The sequence below is a fragment of the Empidonax traillii genome, unplaced genomic scaffold (assembly GCF_003031625.1).
Source record: "Empidonax traillii isolate 1590-97213 ecotype Southwest subspecies unplaced genomic scaffold, ASM303162v1 scaffold342:size1861417, whole genome shotgun sequence".
Taxonomy (NCBI): Eukaryota; Metazoa; Chordata; class Aves; order Passeriformes; family Tyrannidae; genus Empidonax; species Empidonax traillii.
The window spans coordinates 1,373,462-1,398,921 of record NW_020955535.1 but is presented as its reverse complement, the minus strand read 5'-3'; the positions used below and the strand labels follow the sequence as shown (position 1 = coordinate 1,398,921).

Sequence of the window (25,460 nt, the reverse complement as noted above, 5' to 3'; positions counted from 1 at the left end):
CATGGATATTTCCCACCTCTCCGCGTCAGACCGATGGGGCTGCGCTGGCTGCATCAGCTGCGGCAGGGACGGCCTCTCCCGGGGCATGTTCGGGACAGGCTTCCAAGGGAGGTGGTGGAATCACCGTCCCTGGGAGTGTTCGGAAAGCGTGTGGATGTGGCACTTGGGGACATGGTTCAGTGGTGAACGTGGTGGTGCTGCTGCGCTGAGGGTTGGACTTGGTGATCTGGGAGGTCTTTTCCACCCTTAATGATTCAGTGATTCGATATTTGAGCATGTCTCGTTAGGCTGACAAGCCTTTCGCGGGTGGGGGCTTGGGAATGCCAGTAGTTCCCACTCCCAGAGCAGGCAGGTCACCTAGCAGGAGGACACCCCATGCCGTGCCTTTCTCTGCCGTAGGTAAGGTGCATTTTTGCGTACAACTGGGATTACTAATCCAAACAATTAGCTAGAATCTGGCAAGTTTGCGCCGCTGCCAATTTCCAGTTAATTCAGTTACAGCCTCATCTTTCAGTGGAAAGGAGCTGAAACATAAACGAGGAGATCTCGCATCTAGGGCTGCTGGGTTGGGTTTATGTGCATCCTTCTGGCTAAAGGAGGATCAGCAAGAAGACTGAGCCTTCATGAAGTCGTGTATTTATTCCACAGCAGTGGGAAAAGAGTAATGGGGATAAATGGGGCTGGTGACTTGTTTGAATACGAAATATCGTGAATCTCCCTCCGCTGTTGTGAGCTGGGTTTAAATCCCACTGTTACAACGATCACTAATTTTTTTGTCATAGTGTATGTTGAAAATGTTGCAGGTGGATTTAAAGCTCAGGGCTTTGTGGACCCACCAATATTCTGCACCAATATTTATATACATCCAGGATGTATATACACTGTGTTGTCACTAGGCTTCAGAGTTAACCTTCCAGGTGCTGGCTAGTAGGGGTACAGTCCCAAATTTGGCACTTGGGCAAGGGAAGGAAGATATTTTAACCTTTGCTAAGTGCTGCAACCTGAAATTTGTTCCTTTGGGGAACATTGGCTTCCACAAGGCTGGAAATAGTCCTGTCACCAGCGTGTCCCGAGCCATCGCCCTGTTGGCTCTGGTTATGGAGAGGGCTGCTTGCAGAAGCAAAAAGCTTTTGTTACAGCTGTTTTATTTTTGTGTGTGCCTTGATAGCTCAAAAATCACTTGCCGGCTTCCAGTCAAGGCAATCCTGGATGAGAAGCATCCGCTGGGATCGGCCTGTTAAGTGCATTTCTTTGATTTGACAGCAGAAGTGCCCATGGAAACGTCAAAACCCCCGACGTTTAGGCATGTTTCCAGCTTCATCTTCCCCTGCAAGCCATGGAAATGAGTGGCTTGAAAGCCAACAGCACTTGATATTAAAATAGCAAACAGTAAACATGGGCTCCTATCAATAACTTTAATTATGGTTTGGGGTTTGTCTTAAATAGACGCACGTTGCCATAGGGAATCAAAGTTTAGCATCCAGACGTGCTCGGCGGGGTGGAAGCGTCTTTGGACAGGGCGTAGCATACTTTTATAGCATAAATTAAAATAAAAAGGGGTTTTAGCGGCGTAGCAGTGCTGTTGTGTAAGAAAATTGCCAGCTTTTGGGCTGAGACCGCGTGGTTTCTGGGCATCATGTGCCGCGGCGTGTTGGTGGATGGCGTTCCCGGGAGGCTTTGGACGGGGAGAGCGAGTTTTACCGCTCTGGGGCTGAACCCTGCTGGGGTTTTTCAGCTCTAAAACAAAGTGCAGAGGAGGCTTTGTGTGTGCCACGGGTAGCCAAACCGAAAGCAAAAATAAACACCCGCGAAAGCTGGTTGGTTTTTTTTTTGTCGTTGACAGAAAAGGAAAGTGCCGGTGCAGGGGCGGGTGTGAAGTCCCGTGTTCATTACGCTCTGAATCTGGAAAATACAGATTGTGGCACATGGCAGTGGCGTGCATGGCTCATTTTTGCATCTTCTCTTTTTCCCTTCTGATTAAACCCAAAATCGAGGGAGGGAGGCAGCGCCCATCGGCCTGTCGAATGTTCATTTTTGCCAAGTTACGCCACTTCACGAACACGAGACGCGGCCGGATTCCTGTGGCAAGGAGCCCTTAAAATTTCAACAGCTCTACCTATAAATACAGTCGCCGTGAAAGGCAGTCCGGCTTTACGAGAAAAAAAAAAAAGCAACCACACTCTTTTTTTAGTCCCTCTGCCTGACTTTAGTGCCATGCGATGCATCTCTGGGCAGGCGGTGAAGCCGAGGCAGCATGGAACATTCAGTCTCCTAATTCCTCTTGCTAATTTACGTGAAGAATGGGTGCAAGCAGAGAAAAAAAATTCATTTTAGTTGTCGTGGAGGTTTTTGGGGTTGGGATGGTGAGTTGGGTCTGTTCGGCCTCATGGCCTTTGCAGAGGGGCCTTTGGTGATTGCTTGGTTGCTGCGAGTCCCCAGGAGCTGCTGCGGGGCAGTGTAGGATGGAGTCTAAAGCATCCCTTTGGTGCAAAGCATGTCCCAGGTGAAAATTAAAGGGGAAAAAAAAGAAAGAAAGAAAGAAGCTGGCTGCCACCTTGCCCCAGAGGTGTCTGGTCTCACCCACTGCTCTCTGATGCAACCACAACTGCCCAGGGAGCTCTGGGGCTGGTTTTGGACATGCCCGGGGTTGCCCAGGGGCGGGCTGGGTACAGCATGTTCTTGGCACTCCTCCACGCCAGTAGGACCCCTGCCCCAGCCCCACCGTGGGGAGGTGGCCACTGTTGCACATCGTGGTGGAGAAGACAGCACTGCCTGCAGGGCTGGGATTTAGGTGGAGAAGCTACCGGGGGAGGGTGGTTGCGCAGCGATGCTTTCCAGCGCGCCCTGCGCTCGCGTGTCCGGAACCCACCTTTGCAGCCCGAGCAGCTTCGGCGTGGAGCCCTGGGTCACCTTGCGGTGCCAAAACCTGCCGGGCACGGCTGTGACGGGGGCATGGGTGGGGCGGGAGAGCACCCCGCGGGGAAGTGCTGCGTGTGCAGTTGGGCGAAGTGCTGAGCCCGGGCTGCGCTGGGGCTGCAGACAGGCGATGCACGTGACCGTCTGAATTTCAGGGGATTGCTGGACCGCTCTGCCGACAGCCTCTCTCGCGGCTCATCGGCTGCGATATCGCTGCTTTTCCCACCACCACCTTCCCTTTATTTTTTTTTTTTTGTGTGTGTGTCTTTGTATTTCCTTTCCCCTTCCCCACCCTGCCTGATTTCCGAGCCGAAGCAGGAGGGATGAACGCGATGAATGCGGAGGGTGGCTGCAGCTGCGCAGGGTTTGTATCCAAGTGGGTTCCTGGAAGGCAAGGTTTTTGTTGTTGATGTTGTTGTTGTTTTTCAGTCTTAAAAATATTTTTACAGCAGGCATCTCGCATCGGGGCTGTTTGGATGTCAGGTTTAGTTTCCCATGACATGGAGTGATTAAGGAGGGAGAGGAAGGAGGGGCTGGATGCTGGTTTACGTGCACATCTCTCTGCAGAGGTACCGTCGCCTACTGATGATAAATGTGTTCCCTCTCATCTCTGCGATAGTTCTCGGAGATTTCCTCTTTTACGTCACTGCAGTTAATAAGATGTTTAACTTGGGAGCTGGGGGCGATGTGGCGTGCTATCGTGTTGCAAGGAACACTGGGGGATGACGAGTTCCCGCACAGACTTGTGCTGGGGAAGATCATATCAATGCTGGGGAGAACAGCTGGGTTTGGAGTCAAACCACTGACTTTCACCCTTAGTGAACCTGACCTGGCTGCATCTCACTTTTTTTTATTATGACAATGATTATTATTTCCCTTCTAATACTGAGAGAGGCAACTCAGTCCTCTCTGCTGCACTGCTGGAGTCAGGGGTCCACCTTGATTTTATTGAGCAGATTGTGTCTGCCTGGCTGGGATTTGGGTCTTTTTTCCCCCGTTTGGGGGACCCCTGAAGCATTTCATGAGGGCACTTGATGGCTTTTTTGTGTTGGCCTTGAGGTGATACCACAGGTGCAGTGGCTGCAGAGCCAGATCCACTCCAGGAAAGTCCTTGACTGTGCGTTTTGAGTCCCGTTCAAGTCACTGGTTGGTTTTAAGTTAAGAAAGCATTGCTGTTGTACACGCCTTGACCAGGAATAGCCTCCCTGCTGCCACAGTTTGCAAGGCCAGCTCATCGAGAGCGGGCGAGTTGGTCAATAAACGCTCCGAGCGGCACCCTTGGGAGTTGTAAACCGAAATGGGAACACTTGTGTCCTTCAGCCCGTCCTTCCTTGCCAAGTTGTTTTCTTCCCCCATCTCCTTCTCCAAACTGCCACTCAAACCCTTTCCTTTCTGCTGTGTTTTCCCACAAATGTGTTTCAAGCATGACAGCAGGGAGAAGAAAGCCGGCGCAGAGCCACGGGTGCCACGCTGCGGGGGGACTGATGCCTATCAGCCCAACCCTTGCCTGTGGTTTTGGGGGCCCCTTCGTCTTGGGTGACTTGGCAGCTGCAGGTGGGTTCACATCTGGCAGCAGTTGGGCTTGGAGCTGCCTCTGTCTGCCACTAGACTCATCCCGCCTGCCTACATCTCTTCCAGGGCTGCCACCTCATCTCCAGGGCTTGAGTCAGGTAGCCTGGACAGGGTGAACGAGATGTCCCCATGGAGATGTGGAAAGGAGAAGGGCTCCATAACCCTCTCAGGGCAATGGGGACATGGAGGGTTTGCAAGAAGAGCAACCACAGCTCTGGTGGTAGCATTTTCCAGTCTTCCAGCAGGACCTGTGGCTCGCAGTCCTGCCAACACTTAAGTGCTGACTTGCTGTCAGGGGTTTTGCCTAATAACTCTTTTCAAGACCAAAATGCTTCTTAAAAAACAACGTGCCACCGGCACGTTGGGATGTTGACTTGGTTTTTGGGAGGCTCACAGCCTCTCAGCTCAGCTTTTGCTCCAGGAAAGAAGCAACATGGTTGGATGCAGTTTTCATCCCTCATGGGAACAGGGTCTTAAAAAATAACCCTACCACATCCCAGCTCACGCCCTCACGCTGCTGGATGTGGGAGTTAATTTTTCTCGCTCCTTCCATGCAGAACAGCCCCTCTCTGTGCTTTTGCTGCAACCTGGGACAAGGGAAGTTTTGGGTGCAACTCCAGGCGGTCCTGGCTCGGCACATGTCCCCGAGCTGGGTGGCTGCCCCGGGGCCCCCTTCATGTGAACAGGGTCAGCAGCTGGGAAATTGCAGAGCAAAGTGCCTCCCTGGTAATTCCCAGCTGCCGTTAAAGCGGCTTTAAAATAAATTCCCTCAAAGAGCAATTCCAAGTATTTGAGGGTTTGAACTTTTCCGGAGAAGGGTTTGGGAGCTGCTGGCTACCGCGCTGCACCCTGGCATGCCGGGGAAAGGCGCCAGGGGAATTGCCCTGATTATCCCAACATCTAGAAGACACTTTTTTTTTAATGTCTATATGATGTTTGTTTATTAGCTGCGTGTGCAACACAGCGGTCAGAAGTGGGGCGCTGCTGGAAGCAAAGTTTGCTTTAAACTGGGAAGGTGGGTGGCTGAGCAGTGTCCTAGGCTGGAGGCAATGCCCAGGGACCCTCACTGTGCCATGTGCCATCATACCTGGCCACCAGGGCTTACCCAGGGGTGCAGCCCAGCCGGGTGCCCCCTCGCCGCACATTCCTCATCCAGCTCTGCTTGGTAACATGGGCACAACAGAAAACAAACTTTGCAGAGAGCTTTGCTCTCCCAGAGCCCCCGAAGCTTGCCTAAAAAAAAAAAAAAAAAAAAAAATAACAAGCAACTTTGGAGCAATGTGGTCTTTTTTTTTTTCTCATGCTCATGAAAATTCTCATAGCAAACCAGTAACCTCCGCTGCCCCCAGTTCATTATTTTTTAAGGTGGCGTTAGGGGGCATTTAAGGGAAGGCTTGTCCCAGCCTCTGTGTCCCCTCCTCTCCTACATCACCCGTCATGGCAAATTATAGCTCCATCTGTGCTTGTGTGACAGGCACTAAAACAGGGAGGTTTGGTCAACAAACAGGAAAATTAGTCTCATCCCTGAAAGGTCCTGGATGTGCCTGTGCTGGTGCTCCCCAGGGTGCTGCATGTCTGGTGCAACTTGCTGGTCGCGGGGATGTCCCTATGAGGCTGGGTACCCCGAGCTGGGGACAGCCAAGCTTTTCCCTGCAGGGACAGTGCTGGCCTCCTGCCCGAGTCCCCTCTCCAGGGCCCTGGCACCAGTGCAAGAGCAGCCAGGCTGAAGACTGGTGATTAAACCCATGATCCAGGTCACTCCTGCCCCTCTCAGTGTCCCTGACGAAAGGGATGCTGATAGCAGGACTGCATCCAGGCATGGATATTGCACCTCTGTGAGCTAGTTCAAGGAGACTGGGAATGAACTGAGTAGTTTAGGGTAAAACCACCCTAGAAAACCCATCGCAGCAGGCGGTTTGTCCCCTTCATTGCCATGGCTAAGCTACTCCCAGCTCAAACCGATTTTGTTTGTGGGCTGTCCTTTGCTCTGGCAGCTTCTTAATGAACTTTCTATCATGTATATAATTTTAAGATATTTCTCTTCTCTGTTGTGGACATGACAGAGCTGTCTCCTGAGGTGGCAGAAAACACATCTTGCTTCTTAAGGTCGGGTTGGGAAACCTGCACATGGCACAAGGAGGTTTGCTGTGGATGGGACAACACCGGGTGCAGACCCAGCCCAAAGTCGCGTCCACTGGACCACACACTTAGCTCCCTTTTTTTTTTCCTTTCCTCCAAAACTAATCCCTCCAGCCCCTTAGGCTTTTTTTGTTGTTGTTGTTGTTGTTGCTCCTCACTGAATTCCTTCTAATTTGCAGGCTCGCTGCCAGCATCCAACGCGCTATAAAAAGGGGACTTGTTCTTCAAGCTTCCCTCCGGTACACAGCGTTTGCACAAATAGCAACACGCTTGACAGCTAGGTCTGATTCCCCCTGCTATTACCCAAATGCTCGTAGGGTGCTCGGGGACTAGAGCCGCTGTCTTAAGACAAGCCAAGTTTAATTTCACACGGGGCCCCGAGCCCAATTCCCAGCCGGTGTTTAGGCTCCTGTCAGCTGGAAAAACGGTGCCTTTTTATTTTCCTCCCCGTGCAGCTTCCCTCTCTCCGAGAGCAAGTGGGTGTGGTTTGCCCCCCTCTGTTACCCCGCCAGCACAGGTACAGCTGCCAGGTGGGATGGCTGTGGCAGAAGACACATGTCCTGCTGAATCCAGCCCCAAGGCCACCACCAATTTTTGGCTGGTCCCCCCCTCCTCTGTTACAAGCAGCCTCGACACAAACCCCCTGCCAGTTTCCTTCTTAAAACTAATGAGCCGTTTGACCCTGGCAAGTCCTCCGGGAAAGCTGTTGCCAGAGCCTTGCTGCTCACACGGATACAAACTGCTCTCGTTTCCAGCTGAAATTTATTTGTGGATGACTCGTACCCATTTGGCCTTGTTCTTCTTGTACCCGCACTGGCTTTTAGCTCGGATGGCTCTTTTCCCTGCTCTGGTGTTTATCCTCTGGCAGGCTGTGCTGAGAGCCCTGGGTCTGCCAACCTAAATAACCCCTGAGCTCCTGGTTGAGGGTGGATGGAGGGGGTGTAAGGGCATCTAGGCTTCCTCACTCCTGCAGTGGAGACACAGCCCCAGCGACTCCATCTGCAGCCCACCCTCCCACTGACAGAGGAAAATCCACCGTGCTGCCTCTGGAGATCCTCACCAGGGATTGGTCCCATCCTGCAGAAGGACCCTCAGATTTGAACCCATCATTTTATTTCAGTAGCACACTTCTTTGCAGAGCAAAAGCCATCTTGGCAGAAGATCAAGGGTTTTTTTTTTCTGATGCAGCAGCCTTCAGTAACACCCTTCCCTCTTCTTTTGGGTAGCACTGGGGCTCACGCTCCTGCCCGTGCTAATCTTCCGCTAATCTCAGCCCTGATCTTGTGGAGCAGAGGTTTCCAGTGCATGGGTGTGCCAGGCACTTTATTCAGAGGCTGAAGTGGATTTACAACATTAAAGTTCATCAGTGCAAAGTACACGCATGGCTCTTTACTACTTGTCCCTTTTGGGGGCACTGGGCCATCCAGGATGGTATGGGAAGAGCTGTGAGGTGTTTGCTCTCCCCCCAGGATGGTAATTTCCTACTTTGGGAACTCATTTCCCCCATAGTTTTTGCAGCTGCATCTTTGCTGTGGGTTTTCTTTGCATGTTGATGCCTTTTATATGCTTTCTTTCGAAGCTCTGTGCTTATTCCCAGTGATGCTGAGATGCTGGTTTATCCATCTTGATTTAGACCCCTTCCTTCTCCTTGGCAGGCAGAACTCAGCTGGTACCTTTGATGGAAGGAAAGATGCTTCAGGTGCCGTCATTCACTAGCTCCTTATTTCCTTCAAGTTTTCCTCTAGTTAAGAGTCTATTTGTGTTTACTTTTTTTTTCATCCAGCCTAATCTAAACTGCACCAGTGTGTGTCCATTTGAGGCAGGATTTTATGTCCCCCTGCAGTGTCCTTCCATCATTCCGTGCCCTCATTAAACCGCACATAAATTGGCATCATCTAGGAGGAGCCGGGCTCTGCAGTTATTAGCAGGATTATTCTCATCTCTCCCAGTTTCCAGCAAAACTGCTGGGCTGTTGTAACAAAATTCCCCCTAATGCTCATCTGGGCTTTGGGGGAGAGCGATGCTGATGCAGCACTGAGCATCAGCAGCAGATACAAGCAGGAAACCAGCAGACCCCGTGGTATCTTTCCGTGTTAAGTGATTTTTTTTGACCCCAAGCTCCTCTTCTCCAGGCCATGGTTGTTTAGTACATCACGCTGGGCATTAACTTTCCATCCTGAATCTTCTCTGAGCAGCCCGTGGGCTCCTTCACAGCTGCAGCATCCCGCGCTCGCCGGTGGTATCGCTGCTGTTGCCTTTTGCATCGTGTTTTCTCACTGCTTAAACCAGCATCCACAGCCTCCAGCACTTAGAGTGGGTGCAGCTGGGCATTTTGTCCTTGCAGTCGATTTTCCTTGTTCCCCTCTCCCCGTTTATTTGGGTTCACGCTGTATTTAAAGCCAGGAGAGTCCAGTGTGTGTCTTGCAACCTTCTGCTCCTGTTACTCATTTCTTAGAAACGAAGGGGAAGGAACCACAAGCAGTAAAGAGCCTGAGGTTTGAGGACTGGCTGTTTTATTAGTCAAAACTAGAAATGCAGTGACTCAAGAGGGCAAGAGGAAATCCTCGGTACAGAGGTACCTCATTTAAATTTAGGGTTGTGTAGGACAAATTTTGGGGGCTTTGGATTTCCTCCTGCTCCAGTTTTAGATGGAGCTGTTACCACTGCCATTACTGCAAAAAGCATCTTAGTTTTTTGCCTTTTGCACCACATTTTTGCACCCCTCAGGCTGGCTTTCCTGCACCATGCCCCTCTGGCACTGGGGGAGCTGAGGTGCCTATTTTAGTGGCATCATGGCACCTCTTCCAGTGGGATTGCATGTGCCTGGTGGCAAGTGGGTGGCCATAAACCAATCCCAAGGGTCCGAATCATGGCAAGGAAGCTGAGTCTGGCCATCACCTGCCAGGAAGAGGGGATGAGGAGCAGCAGGGTGGCTCAAATGCCAAAGCCAAAGACACTCAGAAGCCCAAAAAGGACAAAAATAGGCGACTGGGTCATTCAAGAGGGTTTGAGGACTGCTTAAGATCTTCTGCCTCGGAAGCAGCAATTACCAGATGAAAGGGAATGTCTTCAACCAGGCGTTTTGGAGCATCTGGTTTGTATTTGGTGCTTGGGGAAGCAAGGAAGGCTGGAAGGCTGCTTGCTGGGTTGGTGGCTGGGCGAGGCAGAGTGTCCTTCAGGGGATGCAGCTGGTGGCTTACGAAACACATTTGACACCAGGAGCAATTTCCACATCTCTTCTCCCTTTTGGACTGTGTTGTCAATAACTTTCCAAAGTGTTAACTCTGGGCATGAGCTGGATTTCTGCTTGTGGGAGAGTGAGGGGCCATCTCCACGTGAAGTGGCGAGTGGGGGGGACGCCCACATGGTTTTCTTTTTAGGTTTTGCCCCTCCTCGCTACAGAGGAGGCATTGGCACGTAATTACTGCCAGCTTTAATCCAGCCAGACCAACTGCCTTTCTGGCAAACACAAATACAATAGGAGCCAAAGGTTATTGCATGCCCTAAATAAAACCATTGCAGCCTTGGGGCCTCACCCAAGCCCAGACCGCAAAGCATCCAGGACCGGCTCCGTTCAGTTTTCCTGAGGCCAGAGGAGTTTGTTTGATGGCAGTGACCCATAAATTTACTTGTTTTTTCTTATTTTCCTCCTGCCACCTGCACACTTGTGGCCACCGTGGCACCTGCCAGGAGCAGCACATCTGGCCAGTGTTAGCGAGCCCGCCACGGGTTGTGCTTGGTTCAGGGTTTCCTTGCTAAAATCATTAGTGGCTTTAATTGAAAGCAGAGGTGGGTGAAGGCACGTCCCACAGACGTGCACCACAGCGTGCATGGCTCAGCCCAGCACGTGGCTGTGACCAGGGGCCTCACAAACCACTGCCAGATGCAGCCCAATGTCCCTCCATCCATGGGATGGATGGAGACATCAGGCACCACGCAAGGTCTCATGTGGCCCCTAAGAGCCACCCAGGAGCCAGTGCATCCCACCAGGCTTTTCTCCCAGCTGCTGCTCCCTACTGGGATTTGCACTGAAATCTGGAGGGTTTAACTTTCTATCCCTGAGCAGATACAGCCCAAAGTGATCCAAATGCGTGACCTCACCCAGATCTCAAGAAGAAGTAGATATTTCATCACACTGAGCGTGCTGTATCCTTTGCCCCAGTCTGAGATGCTCTGCCCTGCTGCAGGGACAAGCCAGACCAGGAAGGAGGTATGTGGTGGGAAAGGCTTTCTCCTCACCTCCCAGTTTAATTATCAGTGTCTCGTGTTTGCAATGTGATGGACACTGATCCTGCCCCCATGCAAGGCTGCTCTGGCTTCTGGCATCCCCACAGAGCTGCCAGCAGGGAGGAATTGCGTTTCACAATTCCAGGCTCCCACAAGATCATTGGAGGGAGAGGAATGTGCCGGAGAAAATATCCCAACTGCTGTTAAAAGGCACAGCTTTCCCTGCCCCTCTCTGGGTCAGCCATTCCTCCACCACACCAGACACCCTCCTCCAGCTGGCAGCACCCGCTGGAACCAGCAGGGTGTCACCTCCCCATATCACCCTGGGGTGCCTTTGCCCTGCTGGCCTCCCCTTCATGTGCAAATAATTGCAACTGTGATAAGCAGGCTCTTTTATGAAGAAGCTCTTTGCTTTTTCCCTGGAGCTGCTCCTAGGATAGAGCTCAGTCACTTTATATCTGGACAATAAATCTCCAGGCTCTCCAGGGCACACCCTCCACACAAGGCAGTAATGGGCCTGCCAGATGCTGTTCTGTCTGGGTGAAGAGCACGCCAGCCAGTTGCAGCATCTGTAAATCATTTGCCAGGAGAGCCCAGGCAGTGTAGGAGTCTCAAACTGAATCCCTTTTTGCCAATTCCTTCTAATCACAGTGAAGGTTTCTGTGCTACCCAGAGCAAAACATCTGTGGGCTGCAACAGCCCGTGGTCCCAGGCTGAGAGATACATCCCACACGTCTCAGGAGGAAGGTGGAGAAATCTTTCTCCTTGGCTCTTCTGCTTCTGAAAGGCATGAAATCCTCACCAGGCCAAGGCTGAGATATTCCATTTCCCTGATTCTACTCGTTGCATCTGCTGTTTTTACAAAATGCTGTGAGCATCAGATGATGAGATGTGGTCCTGGGCAGTGGAAAGTATTGGGGAAGCTTGAACTGGTTTGATATTGAGTCATCTCCTGGGTGATGGGACATGGACAGGGGTGAAAGTGGGGATGGCTTTCTCTGATGTGCCTTCCCTGTTGAGTCTTCTTTGGGGCTCCATGGTCCCAGTCCACGTGTTTTGTCTCCAGCAAGTAGAACAGCTACAAATTCTCCGCAGAAGATCTTGTTGCGTATGGGGATGATGCTCGGGCTGTTGCACTCACTCTGGTTTCTCTCCCAGGCTAATTACAAGCCTCTTGGCCTCTCTCAGGTGGCTTTGGCAAATCTCTGCCTCTCTGGCTCCAGTGCTGGGGAGCCCTGGCCACAACCATCAAGTCTTTCCCTGACTGTTAGAAAGCGGTTACGCTCCTTGTGTGTCTTTTCATTGCCGGAAGCCGGTAAGTGGACGGATCCCACACAAATAAACTTCTCAAGGGCAGGGAGTCAAAATATCCCTGGGCTTGTTTGGTGGAAAAAGGTTAACCAGCGTGAAGTCTATGAATTGCCGCTGACCCGACTTTGTTGACAAAATACAGTGTTATTAATTGGAGTTGCAGGCAAACTGCCTGGGGATATTTAGAAGGAACTTTTCCATCATGAGGGCCAAGATCTCCCTGGGAGAAGATCTGGCTGGGCTCTTTGGAGATGCGCCTCAGGCTTGGCCATGGCTCTGGTCTGGGGTTTTGTTATTGAGGATAAGGTGTGTCAGTCTCCCACAGTGGCCATAGAGCTGTAGGGATTCACTGGCAGCAGAGCTGCACCAGAGAAGGAGAAGGCCAGCAGGTGACATCAGGTGACTCAATTAGAGCAAGCCTAAAAGGTCACTGTTGATCTAGTCTGACCTCCTTGCTCATTGCAGGGAGGTCAGACTAGATGACATTTAAAGGTCCTTTTCAACCCAAGCCATTCTGTGATTTTTATGACTTTTAACAAACTTCCTGGGTCCCTAAATTCAAACTTCTGCTCTGGAGCTGAATCCTACCCACAGCATCATTGCCCAGGCAGGAGCAACAGCTTCACGGTGAAGCTGAACTTCGGGAGTGTGACCTGTGCTGCTCCCAGCATAATCCTAAACCCCAGCAGCTGTTCACTGCTGCGTTGACATCGATGACACTCCCTGCCACCCCGGTGGCTTATTTTAGACTGTGGCAGGGCCGTGCTGTGTGCATGTCCCTGGGTGCCATCGCAGCATTTCGAACCGGAGAAGAGCCGCAGCCGTGGCAGCTCCGGAGCCGGCTGCTCCTGTCACGGCTGGCGAGTTCCTTCGCAGCCTCTCACGGCAGTGCGTGACGAGCAGCTTGCTTCCCTCGGCCTGGGAGCGAGCGGAACGCCCGCGCTGGCGCGGGCCCAGCACAGAAGCTGTGGGAATCCTCCTCGACAGCGTGACAGCAAACGCTCCTCTCGAGCAGGGCCGGAGCTGGGAGGCTCTCTCGGAGGTAAAGCCTGTACTGGTGCAGGAAGAGCTCGCCTTGGGCTGCCAGGTTTCCTGCACCTGTGTGACTGAGCGTGCCAGAAAGCACCCTCGGTGCGTGCCGGCGTGGTGGAAATTCAGTTGTCAGCGCACAAAACGTGCCAGTGCGTGTCCTGGTGTGCTTTGAGGAGGGGGGTAGCACCTGGTGGAGGGGGGCAAAGGGGCTGTCCCCTCTGCTCAGTTTCCCTAAAAGCTGACAGTCACCTCAGCTTCGTTTAGGTGGAGCCTCATATAGGTGAACTCTGCTCCTTAAGGACTACCGGGTCCCTGTAGCCCACAGGTGAAGCTCCCTCTCCTGGGATGCTCAGCCTTGCCTGTTTCGAGTTGGAAGAGCCAGTGGGAGTGAGATCCACATGCCTGTTCCTTGCTGGGCAGCCTCTGGGCATGGTCTTGCCCCGGGGTGAAGTGGCTGCAGGGGTGGAGGGTCCATCCATGCTGGAGTTCGGAGCGCCCTGACCGTTCTCTGCAGAGCAGCCGTGGCAGGCAGCCCGCGTTTCACAAGTGGGGTTTTCCCATCAGGCTCTCCAGCTGCTATAAATAACAGGAAACGTTTTGTCGTTTTCTGCTCCGGAGAAGGTCAGTGGCTGGATTCTGCTCTTTGGAGCTTTAATAAGGTTGGAGATTTATGCAGTGTACCCAGAAGTCCCCCGAGACAGCCTGCCTGAGGCTGTTTGGCTCCTTGGGTGGAGAAGTCCTGAATGCCAGCCTTTGACAAAGTTACCTTAGACACCCTTTGTGAGATGTCAGGTCCTGCTAAATCCTTAACTCTTTATCTGCGGATGTTAACTCTTGGATTGCTGCCACACCAGCTCACAAGAGGTTTGAACCATCCTCTTACCTGTGATAAAAAAAGTTTCCGTGGTGGATCCCAGGATGGATGGACACAGGGACACCAGCCACTGGTCTCTTGAGCTTGCTGGGAGCTCATCTTCGTAGAGTTGTAGAATCTGCCCTCATGAGAGCCCACCTGGGGTACTGTGTTAAGGTCTGGAGTCTTTACCCCAAGAAAGACATGGATCTGTTAGAGCAGGTCCAGAAGAGGCCACAGAAATGATCCAGAGGGCTGGAGCACCTCTCCTTGCAGTTTACCTGGCTTGTGCTTGCAGCAGGGTGGAAACCCAGCAAACCCAAGTGGGAAGATCCATCCTCAGGAGTTTGCTCAGACATCTCCAGCGCTTTTCTGGGTCATGGAGAGCCCCAAGCGCCGGATCCGTGCCGCCTGTCGCCCCAGCAGCTGTGCTGGGAGGAGGCAGAACTGCTGTCTGTTGCCTCTCCCATTTCCCCAGCAGATGCAGGAATGCTTTGATGTCCCCTTCCCAGCGCCCAGCCCCAGGATTAACCACCAGTGAGACCCCTCCACTGCCTCCAGATAAATCTCCTGAACTCAGACAAGCCCCTCTCTGAGGGGTCCCAGCATTCCCCTCTTTCAGAATGAGGGTTACAAATAGCTTTTCTCCTTGCACCTGCCACTCTAAAGCCAAGGCTGCATTTTATTTTTAAAGCCTAGGTTTCCTGGTGGTTGGCTCCTCTCCTGGGGCAGAGAGGTCGGAGACAAATAGAAAAATTACCTGTCTCAGTGGTACGAAGAAGGTGGGCAGCATGGAACATGCCCACGTTAGAGTTTGGAAGAAACCCTTCCCACCCTAATCTCTTCCTAAAACCTCATGCTTCAAAACCAAGGCAGAGATGCAGCTCCAAAGGTGATCCTTAAAAAAAATACTAAATTTTGCTCCTTTTACTGTGTTTATGAGAATGTCTCTAAGGGTCTTTTGGGTCTTCAGGCAGATCTTTGAGGCCTGGCTCAGGAAGTCTGGCCCAGCCCCACTTAAATGGTTTCAGTGAGGCTGAATTATTTTTTGTTAAAGCCCGTGTGTTTACATTTCATAAGCCTATTTTAAAACATGTGTATACAAGAGCAGGCTTATTTATAAGGCAGATTGGCCTGCTGTGTCCTTACCTGACTTAAGTGTCAAGGAAGCAGCTTTTTTTTTACTTTTTACAAGCACAGTTTAAAATAAAATGCTGGTTTGCTGTGCACCAGTGGATCTGCCCAAGAGGAGGTCAGGGCAAGGTCTTATTTTCCAGCTGTAAAATGCTATTTTGCTTGTTTATGGAGCTTCCTCTCTCCAGCCATCATTTTGGGTTAATACGTTAATGACAGCTATAGGTAAAAAAAAGTCCTTTCTATTCCCCAGAGTCCTGGCAAGCCTGCATTGCCAAAATCCCAAACTAGCCAGGCTCCCCAGTGAAACAGCTTTTGGGAACTTTCCATCAGTAAAGCAGGATTTGCTGGGTGACCCGCTCGGTCCAGGTTCTTGGCAAGGTTTCTGATTTCAAGTCCTCCAGGGAAATACTTGAGAAAGCCTTTGTGGGGGGGGGATCTTGGGATTTTCTCCTTGCCCTGGAGGAAGGATTTTATTCTTGGTTTGAACCATATGAACCAGTAACACACCAGTCCAGCAGCAGCAGCAGCAAGGTGAGGAGCACTTTTTGGTGGTGCGGGTCGATGGTGGGGTATGATGAGATGTGTATGGACCTGAACAGCAGGATGGGGAGGGTGAGGAGAGCCCCAAGGAACAACTAATTTACAAGAAAGCAAAGTGAAGCTTTGACTGTAGGACATGAAGTTCATCTTTCCCAAGGGACGAGAAGCGTGTATGTGTTTTTATACCTATGCTGGGAGATCTTTTTCTGCCTCTCTCAAGCTTCCATGAAACTCATGGGGCTGGGACATGAAGACCTAGAAGGTGAGCAGCTGCCATTACACCCAGGAGAGATCTGAAGCAGACACGCTGTGAGGGGTGGTTTTCCATCCAGCAAAGCTGTAAACCAAAGCCCCGACCACTGGCTGTTATTTAAAGACTCCGGCAGCGCTTCCTGCGATGGGAAGGTGCTTGGCCCACGTTCAGGCTGGGCGACTGCTCTCTGCAAAGCCAAATAAACAGCAGCCACTTGAACTTTCCACCTTGTGGGCTCAGCCAGATGCCTCATCTCTGGGCCATGGCCAGGCACCAGGCCTTGGATGGGCTTTGAGGATAAACCTCCTCGGAGGTTCAGGGTGATGGCCAGATTTTGTTGCTCAGGGGTGCTTTACCCCAAGGGAAGAGTTTGGTGCTGCTTGGAGCTGGGAGGGGGCATCTGGGAAGGGAGATCTGTCTCTCAGGAATGGGTTAGGATGCTCTCCATGCAGGTCCGTGTCCTTCAGTGACCTTGGGCAGGGCAAAGGGAGGAAAGGATATCCCTTAACCCTAGGCGTGTACTTTACATGCTAAATTTCTCAGAGGAGCACAGTACAAGAGGCCACCACAAGGGATCTCATCCATCCATCAAGGCATAGTGGTGATGTGTGACTGCAGTGACCATCTTACCTGCAGGATGCCCATGAAGGCACTGATGGTTCGTAGTGATGCTTCATCCGTTAGGGAGGTTGAAAGGTGGTCCCTTCCAACCTCAGCCCTTCTGTGACAGTCGATGTGAGATATCAGACACTTGCCTGTATTTACTTTGGTGCTTTTCTCGAGTTGTAGTTAACATTGTGCACGTCCTTCCCCTCTTCTGACCCTTCCCTGGTGAGCTGAGATGTTTCAGCAACTCACACAAGCCTTGCAGTGGAGGCTCCTTCCTCACATCCACCAGGAGCAGCCCCTCAGCCTGGGAACTTCTGCAAGACTTGGCAGCAGGACCATTGCAGGAGTATTTCACACAGGACCCAAAAATATTGCTGTGAGTGCAGCGTTGGTCGGCCTGAACGCAGGGTCAGGTCCCTCAGAAATCAGACTGTTGACGAACAAGCTTGAGTGTATTCAAATGTTTCGTCTGATTTTCTTGGACTGCAGAGTTTCCAAGGGAGCCAAAAAAACTGGCTGCTCCTCTTTGTTGACTTTGCAGGACCAGAAATACAGCTGGGTTCAGTGAAATAAGGAAGTTCCAATTCTTGTGTTGGTGTAGCGGAGAGGGAAAAAAAAAAGCTCAATTTGGAAAAGCTCAAATGTCTCTTTGGAGATAAAAATAAAGGTCCAAGGTGGTGCTCTCTGCCTGTGCTCAGCATTGGGGATGATCACTTGGGCAGCCCCAGGAACAAAATCCTTGCTTGACATCCCTCTGAAGTTCTAGCAAAGAAGCAAATCCAGGGGCATTTCACTTGATCAGGGTCAAAAAGTGGGTCCAGACAGGCTTTGGGGAGTGCAGATACGAGCTGTGCCAGCACTGAGCTGGGATGACAGCACAGGAGACATCAGGCAGCAGCAGAGAATCACTTAAACTGCAAGTGAACCCTGAAATGACAGAAAATTAGAAGCAAGCCCACATTGCAGTCCAGGCTGGCCGTGAATCAGCTCTGGAAAACAAAAGACAAAACTTTCTGACTTCGGTTCAAGTTATGAACTTATAAACTCCCAGTTATCTGGTTTCATGGACGTGAGCCAGAGACAAACATTTTTTGAGGCGAATGGATAGGACAGATTCCTGAAAATGAACTCATTGAAAAAGGCGTGATTTGGAGAAAGTGTTTGTCTCAAATTCTCGTATTTTACAAAGCTGGGTTAATGTGACACGAAGATATCTTCTGTGTATCTCAGAGCTGCTCTTGAGCATCCTCCATCCATTTACTGCTCTTTGCTGAAATGCAGGGACATGATAAATCACTTCCAAAAATGGAATTGAAAAAAAATAATCAGATTTTAAGCCCATTTGAATGATGACAAATGTGCAGAAAGCTTTTGCACGGGACAGCCATGTCACCTTATTCCGTTCCCCCAAGATAACAAGCCCAGGCTGTCAGTGAACTATGGGCAAGTGGGGCAGACCACGGTCCAGCTTCGTGATTTCAGGGCACAGCTTTGGGGTGGGGGGTGGAATAGGGATGGCCCACATGTGGGTGCAGTTTTTGTCAGCAAATCTTACTACTGCAGGTTTTTTTGCAGATGCTGTTCCAGAGCAAGGCTTTTTTTTCTCCACTCTGTTTCCCTTTAAAATACCGATTTATTTTTGCTGTTGCTTTAAAAATGGCTGTCTATTCCCCCAAAACTGTCTTCAGGCATTACAGAACCCAGAATATCTGCCTGAAGCTGGGGATAAAAACGCAGCAGAGGCGTCATGCAGGCAGCTGGGCAGCAGTTCCTCCCGCGAGGTGCTAAAATTGGTGTCTGCTAAAGTTAGCTGGGATTTCATGGAGCTGCTGTTTGTTTTATCGAAGTGGACAGGTCAAGGACCAGGGTTTTATCAGCACCCTGGCATCAAAGGGGTGCAGCAGCAGTTTAAAAATCTCCTATTCCTACACTGTGACAGCCTCCAGGGAGGCTGCAGTTCCAGCTTCATGGGAGAGGTCAGTTGGCATCTCCAGACCCTGCAGGCAAGCCCCTTGCTGAGGTCCCCAGAGACCTTCAGGTGCCAACATCCAGTTGAGCTAGAAGGAAGTCCCTCTGCTGTGTTTCCAGTAAATACCAGCCCAGGACGTGCTAATGACAGCAGAGGATGTGCTCCATCTGTTTGATGGTCGACACTTACGGTAGATCTGGATGGGTGGGGATATTTTATCGACCAACTGATAAAAGAGAATGCCAGGGAAATTCCCACATGGAGCAGCAGAGTTTCACCCCCTGCCTCAGCATTGAATTACAGAGCTCGTTTAGCAACCCTTGGCTGCCTGGCCCAGTGCTGCCCACAGTGCCGTGCCACCTCTGCCTGTTTGCAGGGAGATGGGCTGGGAGCAGATCAAGCTGAAAATAAACTTTTTTTTTATTTATTTTTTAATTCCCCCAAGGCGAGGTCGACTCCGTGGTGCCTCTACCAAGATGGCCATTGATGTCATGATGGCCTCCTGCTCGCAGGGCTGAGCCAAACCAGGTACCTGCTGGCTTTGCACTGGAGTACATGAGCCCCATGTCCTGTGGCTGGAGGGGACATCTTGAGTATCCCTTGGGGTGCCCCACTGTGGTCCAGCCCATCCCTGGGCTGGTTTTGCTATTGACTGTCCTGTGTGATGCCAAATTTAAATTATATGTGAAATAACAAAATATCCTTTGTGCTGGCTGCTGGGAGTACTCGGGCACATCTGTACCTATAGGGTTTTTCTGCCAAGATAGTTGCAATAGTATGGATTTCGGCAGGGAGCCAGGTACACGCTCTCATTTAGCTTCCTCTCTGTACCACAGGAGCTTGTAATTGAGCTCTAAGTCAGCACTGGGTGTTCTGCAAGGCCTCCATAGGTGTTTCTTGGTGTTGCATTTTCTGCTGGCTGCGTTCTTTAGGAAACTGCATGAGAAAGAGATTCCCGGGATGCACCCATGACAGGCAGGATGGAGGATGGCTGTTTTCCTGCCCAGACTGAAACCTTGTGTGCCTCCAGGAGCAGAGGGGCAGGGACCATTATGTCCAGATCTCAAAGCCGATATTTAAGCCAGATGGATGAGCAGCTTTATGCTTGTTACTGGCGTTGCTTTTTCATTCACCTCCTTTGCCTTTTTCCCTGAGGAGAGGCAGATCGTGTGTGTGTGCCTCTCCAAAAACACTTACTATCACCAGTTGGCTTCATCATAAATGATGAATTTTGGCTTCCTTTACCCAGGGAAGCTCATTTGCCTTCAACTTGATGAGAGCCTGCTCCAGCACAGCAAGGGTATCTGGGAAATGCCACCCACACCGGAGTGTCAAAATGCCTCTGAAACCATCCGGGAGCTGGGGAGCCAAGCGGGGAGCCAAGCAGAGCAGGAGCAGCTTGCGTGTCTCCAGGCCATTAAAGCTCATCCCTGGGGCTGGGGAGGATGTGCAGAGCACAGATGAAACACTGCATCCTGCCTGTCCCATCCCTGCTGGATCCGGCCGTAGGAGCCGAGGAAGTTTTCCTGCTTAGCAGGGTGGAGAGGCTTCACATCTCAGCCTTTATTTAATTTTCAGGTGATAAAAGCGGCGCTTTCCCTGCCTGGCGCTGTCTGAGCAGCCAGCACGTTCAAACGCTTCCCTTTCTGCAGGGAATTTGCATCTCCCTAAGGGCAGCAATCGGATTTATGCAAATATCCAGATGAAAGAGAGTCAGAGCCAAAGCGTGCTCATGAGTAAGCGTTCCTGGGCACCTCTGGAGTAGTCAGACGCTCTCTTTCCAACCTTTGGGCATTTTGGGGAGAAGCAGTGTGGCGATGCCGACTGCTCCTCCGGCCCCAAAATGCTACTGTGTGATGATTGCTTCACCTCCATACTGTCCCAAGAGTCTGGGAAGGTGTTTTGGGGTTGAACCGTCCCTGTTGTTGGATTAGCTTTGCTTTCCGAGGGATGCGACATCCACACTTGTTTGTGGTGTTCGAGGGATGTTCCACAGTAGCACTGTGGGCAGGATGGGTTTCCTCCTTGTGCTGCCATTCCCTTGAGAATGTGGTCCTTCTCCAAAATCACCCAGGCACAGTCCACTGCAGCCAGCTGGGCTGAGCTGCACAACCTTGTCCTTGCTTTACCTACCAGGATGGAAAGAGGAGAAAGGATCATCAACCCACGGCAGCTTTGACGTGAGATTTTTGCTCATGCAAATCATTGCAATTTCCCTTCCTGAGAAGCCGGGGCATTTGCTGGCTCTTACAAAGCCGCTGCTGGAAATCCTTCCTGTGAGTGACAGGAATAAGATTGGATGACTTTTCATCTTCTGTATTGAAAGACAGTTCGTTTAAGTGCAAGAAGCGTCAGGATCTGTATAGTTTGCCATCCTTTTTTTAGCTGATTTCGCCTCAAACAGCGGCTGGGAGCAGCCTTGGCGTGCCAGAGCATCACTGCCTGACAAGTGAGGATGTGATTTATAACATGATTGTCTGGAGCACCAGCAGCTGCTTTCTGCTTCTGATGTTCAGACCAGAAAGGAACTGGCTTGGTAATAACTAGGGAGCCCATTTTGGCATTGTGAGACCATGTTCCAAACTACAGCATTGTAGGACTCTGGTCCTGAGGATTTTTCAGCCCTTTTTCGCAATTTGCAGAAAGTCCTGGTCCAGCGAGGTTTTTTAATACCTCGATTAAACTTGAGTCCAGTTTGGATTCCACTTGATGAAGAGGCAAGCTGGGAGCTGGGTGGAAGCTGATGTGGAGAACCCTGGGGAGAGGTCATGGTGCCACCTGGCCACTCTGACTGTCAGTCACTCATAGAATCAGGGAGTGGTTTGGGATGGAGAGAACCTTAAAGACGATCTCGTTCCAACCCCACTGCCCTGGGCAGGGGCACCTTCCACTAGATCAGGTTGCTCCCTCCAAGCCCCATCCAACCTGACCTTGAACACTTTCAGGGATGCAGCATCCACAGCTTCTCTGGGCAACCTGTTCCAGTGTCTCACCACTCTCATAGCAAATTTCTGCTTATGTTCAATATGAACCTGCCTTTTTTCAATTCAAAGCTGTGGGTTCTTGTACTATGACAGACCATAGTAAACAGTTCTTCTCCATCTTCTTATAAGCTCCCTTTAATATATTGAAAGGGCACGATAAAATCTCCCTGGCCACCAATTCCTGAGCTGGAGGAAGAACCACAGCTGCATCCTCAAGTTTTTAAGCCCCTGTGAGCCCAGCTGCAAGGGGCATTTCCAGGGGCTTTGAGCTTCAGGAGCTCCATAGCTGGAAAATAGCCTCAGGTTGGCCACAGGAAGGTCAGGTTGGATATTAGGAAAAATTTCTTCACTGAAAGAATGGTAAATCATTGGAACAGCACCATCTCTGGAAGTGTTCAAAAAACAAGTAGACATTTCACTCTGTGATATGGTTTGGTGGACGTGATGGTATTTGGTCAAAGGTTGGACTTGATGATCTTGGAAGTCTTTTCCAGCTTGAATGATTCTGCAGTTCTGTGATTCTGGTTTGCAGATCCTGAGCAATCTGAGCTCTGCACTGCCTTCAAAGCAATGCTCGATTCTCCCTTTTCCTCCTTCCAGTTTGGTGCCCCATCTGCCCTGTGGACAGGGTGTGAATTGGGCTGAGGACATGGGGCAGTGCTTTACACACCCAGCAGGCTCTGCGGGGCGAGTGGAGACATTGATGTCCCACCAGCAAGAACAGCTGCAACTTTCAGCATTTCATCCCCTTTGATCTTTTATTTGAAAGAAAAAAAACAACTTTATTTGCTCTGCAAGCTCCCACGGGTGGGGGTCAGCTCTTGGCACGGCGTCCCTTGGCTCCGGCTTTTTGCGCAAGGGCAACAGGTCCAAAGGATTTTGTCCCTGTTGCTGGGGGTGGCTGGGTGCAGGAGGGTGGGAGAGGGTGCAGGATCAGGCCATGCCACAGTTATGCATCCAAAACTAGCAGCTCAGAGGTACCCACCTTTGTCCCTAGGGCTTTGCTGATGTGTGTTTTTTGCAGAGCTGTTATCCTGTGGCAACTAGGGAGCTGTGCTGTGGCTTTTTGCTGGAGCTAAGGCGTTTTCTGGAAGAAGGTTGCAGGGAAAATCATCTCTGCAGGACCTGGGCTCAGGGAGATGAGCCAGGAGGGCGGTGTGCTGGGGATCTGCAGCAAGCCTGGCCACTGCCAGATCTTGCTGCATCCCCCACCCAGGAGCAGGTCATTTTCCCATCTCCCTCTGCTTGCTCAATGGCTTTTAATTGTCCTGGCTGACACCCATCATGTTTTCCCCCCAGATAGTGTCTCTCCACATTATTAGTAGCCCTGAGGGGACGCTTGCATACAGCATCTCTGTCCCATCCTACTGGAAAAGGGACATCCCTGAAAGGGCTGTTTCAAGTGGTGGTTTCTTGTGTTAAGGTCGGGGCTAGTGAGGATGAGGAGCCAACCCAAGGTTTTCCATGCAGGATGGTGGCTGCCTTCAGAAGTGCTTCAGTGTCCACCACAATGAGGGAGAGGGCCAGTGGCATTGCCACCCCACAGCAGCCTATCCTGATATGTGTGACCCTCCCTCCATGGGGTGAAATGTGCAGGCCAAATAGTGCAGAGGAAGAGTGAGATGGTTTGGGAGGGCAACCCCTTAGAGCACAGGGTCTGGATGGTGGAGGAAGCTCAGTGACTCACAAACTCCACCTAAAACCTGGTGGCACTGACCTGGAAGAGAGGCTTTTCTCCAGAGCATGGCTTTTCCAGACAGTGCTGGCTGTAGCTGGACGCCACCAGAGATGATGCGTCCATGGGGTTTATCACGGGCAGAGCATGTTCTGTCCCGCGTTGCATCCCCAGCATGTCATGGAGCAGTATTTCAACACTGTCTACAGGTCAAAATCCACCTGCTGGGTAGACTGAGTCCCCTGGAACCACCTTTCTTCATCAGCAGATGTCCATCAAAGCCACCGCGGCCCATCGGCGTTGGGGGTTGTGCAAGGGACACCGATGACGCAGACAGGGCCACGGTGGCCTTTGGTCAGGGCTGCTGCTGACCTGAGGAGGAGGTAGGACCAGGTGGTGTGGGTACATCTTCCCATCGGAAAGTCCCCGCTGAGCGGGGACACGCCAGATAGCAAAGTCCAGGTCTGGTGGAACACAGAGGGTTTGAAGACCAGGAGCCAAAATACTGGTGCTGGGATAAGCAGCAGCAGAAAACACTAAATGCAGGCTGCACTCCTCCCGAAAACAGCCAACCCAGCACAGGCTCAAGTTGTACTTCCGTGGGGAGGTCATGGCAGCCCCTCCATGCCCTCCCCAGGAGGGTGCTGCTGCCTGTTTACCCTGAAAGAGGCATCGTTCCACCCCCACCCCCAAATTTTGCCACTCAGACACGTGCCACGAGTACTAAATTAACTCAAAATGCTGTGAGAAACCACAAGAAAAGATGAGCAGGTGTTCAGCCGCACCAGATATTTAGGGTGGGAGAGACAAGTGGCAGTGACAGTTGTTGTGGGGGACCACTGGGGTCAGCTTGCCCCCCCGTGTGTGTTTTGGGACAAAGATGCTGCTTTGGGATTCTTTTCTTTCCGAGGATGCTCTTGGGCAAGGCAGGAATCCTGGAAATGCCCAGTCAGATGCAGAATTGTTTTTTTTTCATCCCTGATTCCTCTGGCCAGAAGAAATCTCTGAAGGATGGGGGGAAGCTGGCCCCAGTATTTGGGGTGCCTGACTTCCCAGTGCATCAGGCGCCAGAGCGTGGGGACCATCCGTCCCTAAATGACCAAGCCTTTCACCCCCCCCCACCAAAAAACCCTCCAGGGCACACCCTCTGCAGATTTGGGAAGCAGCCAGCCCGAAGCCTGTTATTACTTTTCCCTGTGGAGTTGGCCTCTCTTCCGCCCCCCTCTTTTTTTTCTTTTTTCTTTTTTTTTTTTCCTCTTTTCCCTTCAAATCCAAGCCAGGAAGAGCCTCTGAGTCCTCACCAAGCTCCTCATGGCTGCTGAGGAAGGTGGCGGAGGGAATATCCCGGATCATAAAACCAGGATCTCGCTGCAAGCAATACCCCTGCCTGTTGCCCATGAGTCATCTGCTACCAGGGACAGGGTGGGAGGGCTGTGTTCAGCTGGGGACACTCCTTTCCCCCCCCCCCCCAGTGCTGAAGGTTTGGTGCCTTTCTGAGGTTTTTATGATCTTCTTCTGATGGCTGGATCTCTCCTGGTACAAGAAGCCTTCCATGGAGACTGCAAAGTGGAGGTGCATGGGGTCTGCATGTGAGGGGAAAAGCTGAAATTCCAGCTAAGGAGCTGTTGAAGGGATGCCTGGAGCACCTTATGTTTCCTCTGGGGCATTGCCCCAAGAGCTCTGGACAGGAGATGCAGCCCTGACACCAGTGGCATCACAGGAATCCTCATGTCAGCACAGGGTCCGTGTCCCATCGGGGCTGTGTGCCGGCACCAAAGTGGGTGAGAGGCAAAATGACTCCCAAAGGACCTTTACAGGCACTTTCCACACTGTGCCCTCGCCTCTCTTCAAAGAGGTGCAAATAAAAGATAAGAAAGGGTCGATCATGTTACCAGGGCCTCGGGTGCATTCCCAGCTTGCACAGTGCCGGGAAGACTGTGCTCTTCTTTTTATCAGTCTGGCTGGCTTGCTGCCTCAGCTTCCCAGTTCCTCCCTCTTTCCTGGTCTCCCGAGTGCCTGCTGCTTGCAATCTCCACACCAGCATCATGCTGGCACCTTTCCCTGCTGCCTGAATACTACCAAACTACTCAAATCCAACCGGAGCTATAAAGTCAGGAGCTGTACAGCTCTCTTCTGCAAAATCACGTGTCAGCCAGCATTTACCACCAAAAAGGAGGAAGATACATGAGCTGGTTTATCTTGCAGGTGTGTTTTTGGTGGGCTACCTCTCCCTCTGCAGTTTT

At 51.4% G+C, this 25,460-nt stretch overlaps 1 protein-coding gene across 1 annotated transcript in view; it reads left to right on the top strand.

Annotated features, from left to right (window-relative positions):
• Positions 1 to 258: 258 nt before the first annotated feature.
• PTP4A3 (protein tyrosine phosphatase type IVA, member 3) overlaps positions 259 to 25,460 on the top strand; it is a 43,033-nt gene continuing 17,831 nt past the window's right edge. The window contains exon 1 of the mRNA XM_027892231.1: positions 259 to 399. The gene's annotated coding sequence lies outside the window, so the exon portion shown is untranslated. The remainder of the gene's footprint in view (positions 400 to 25,460) is intronic.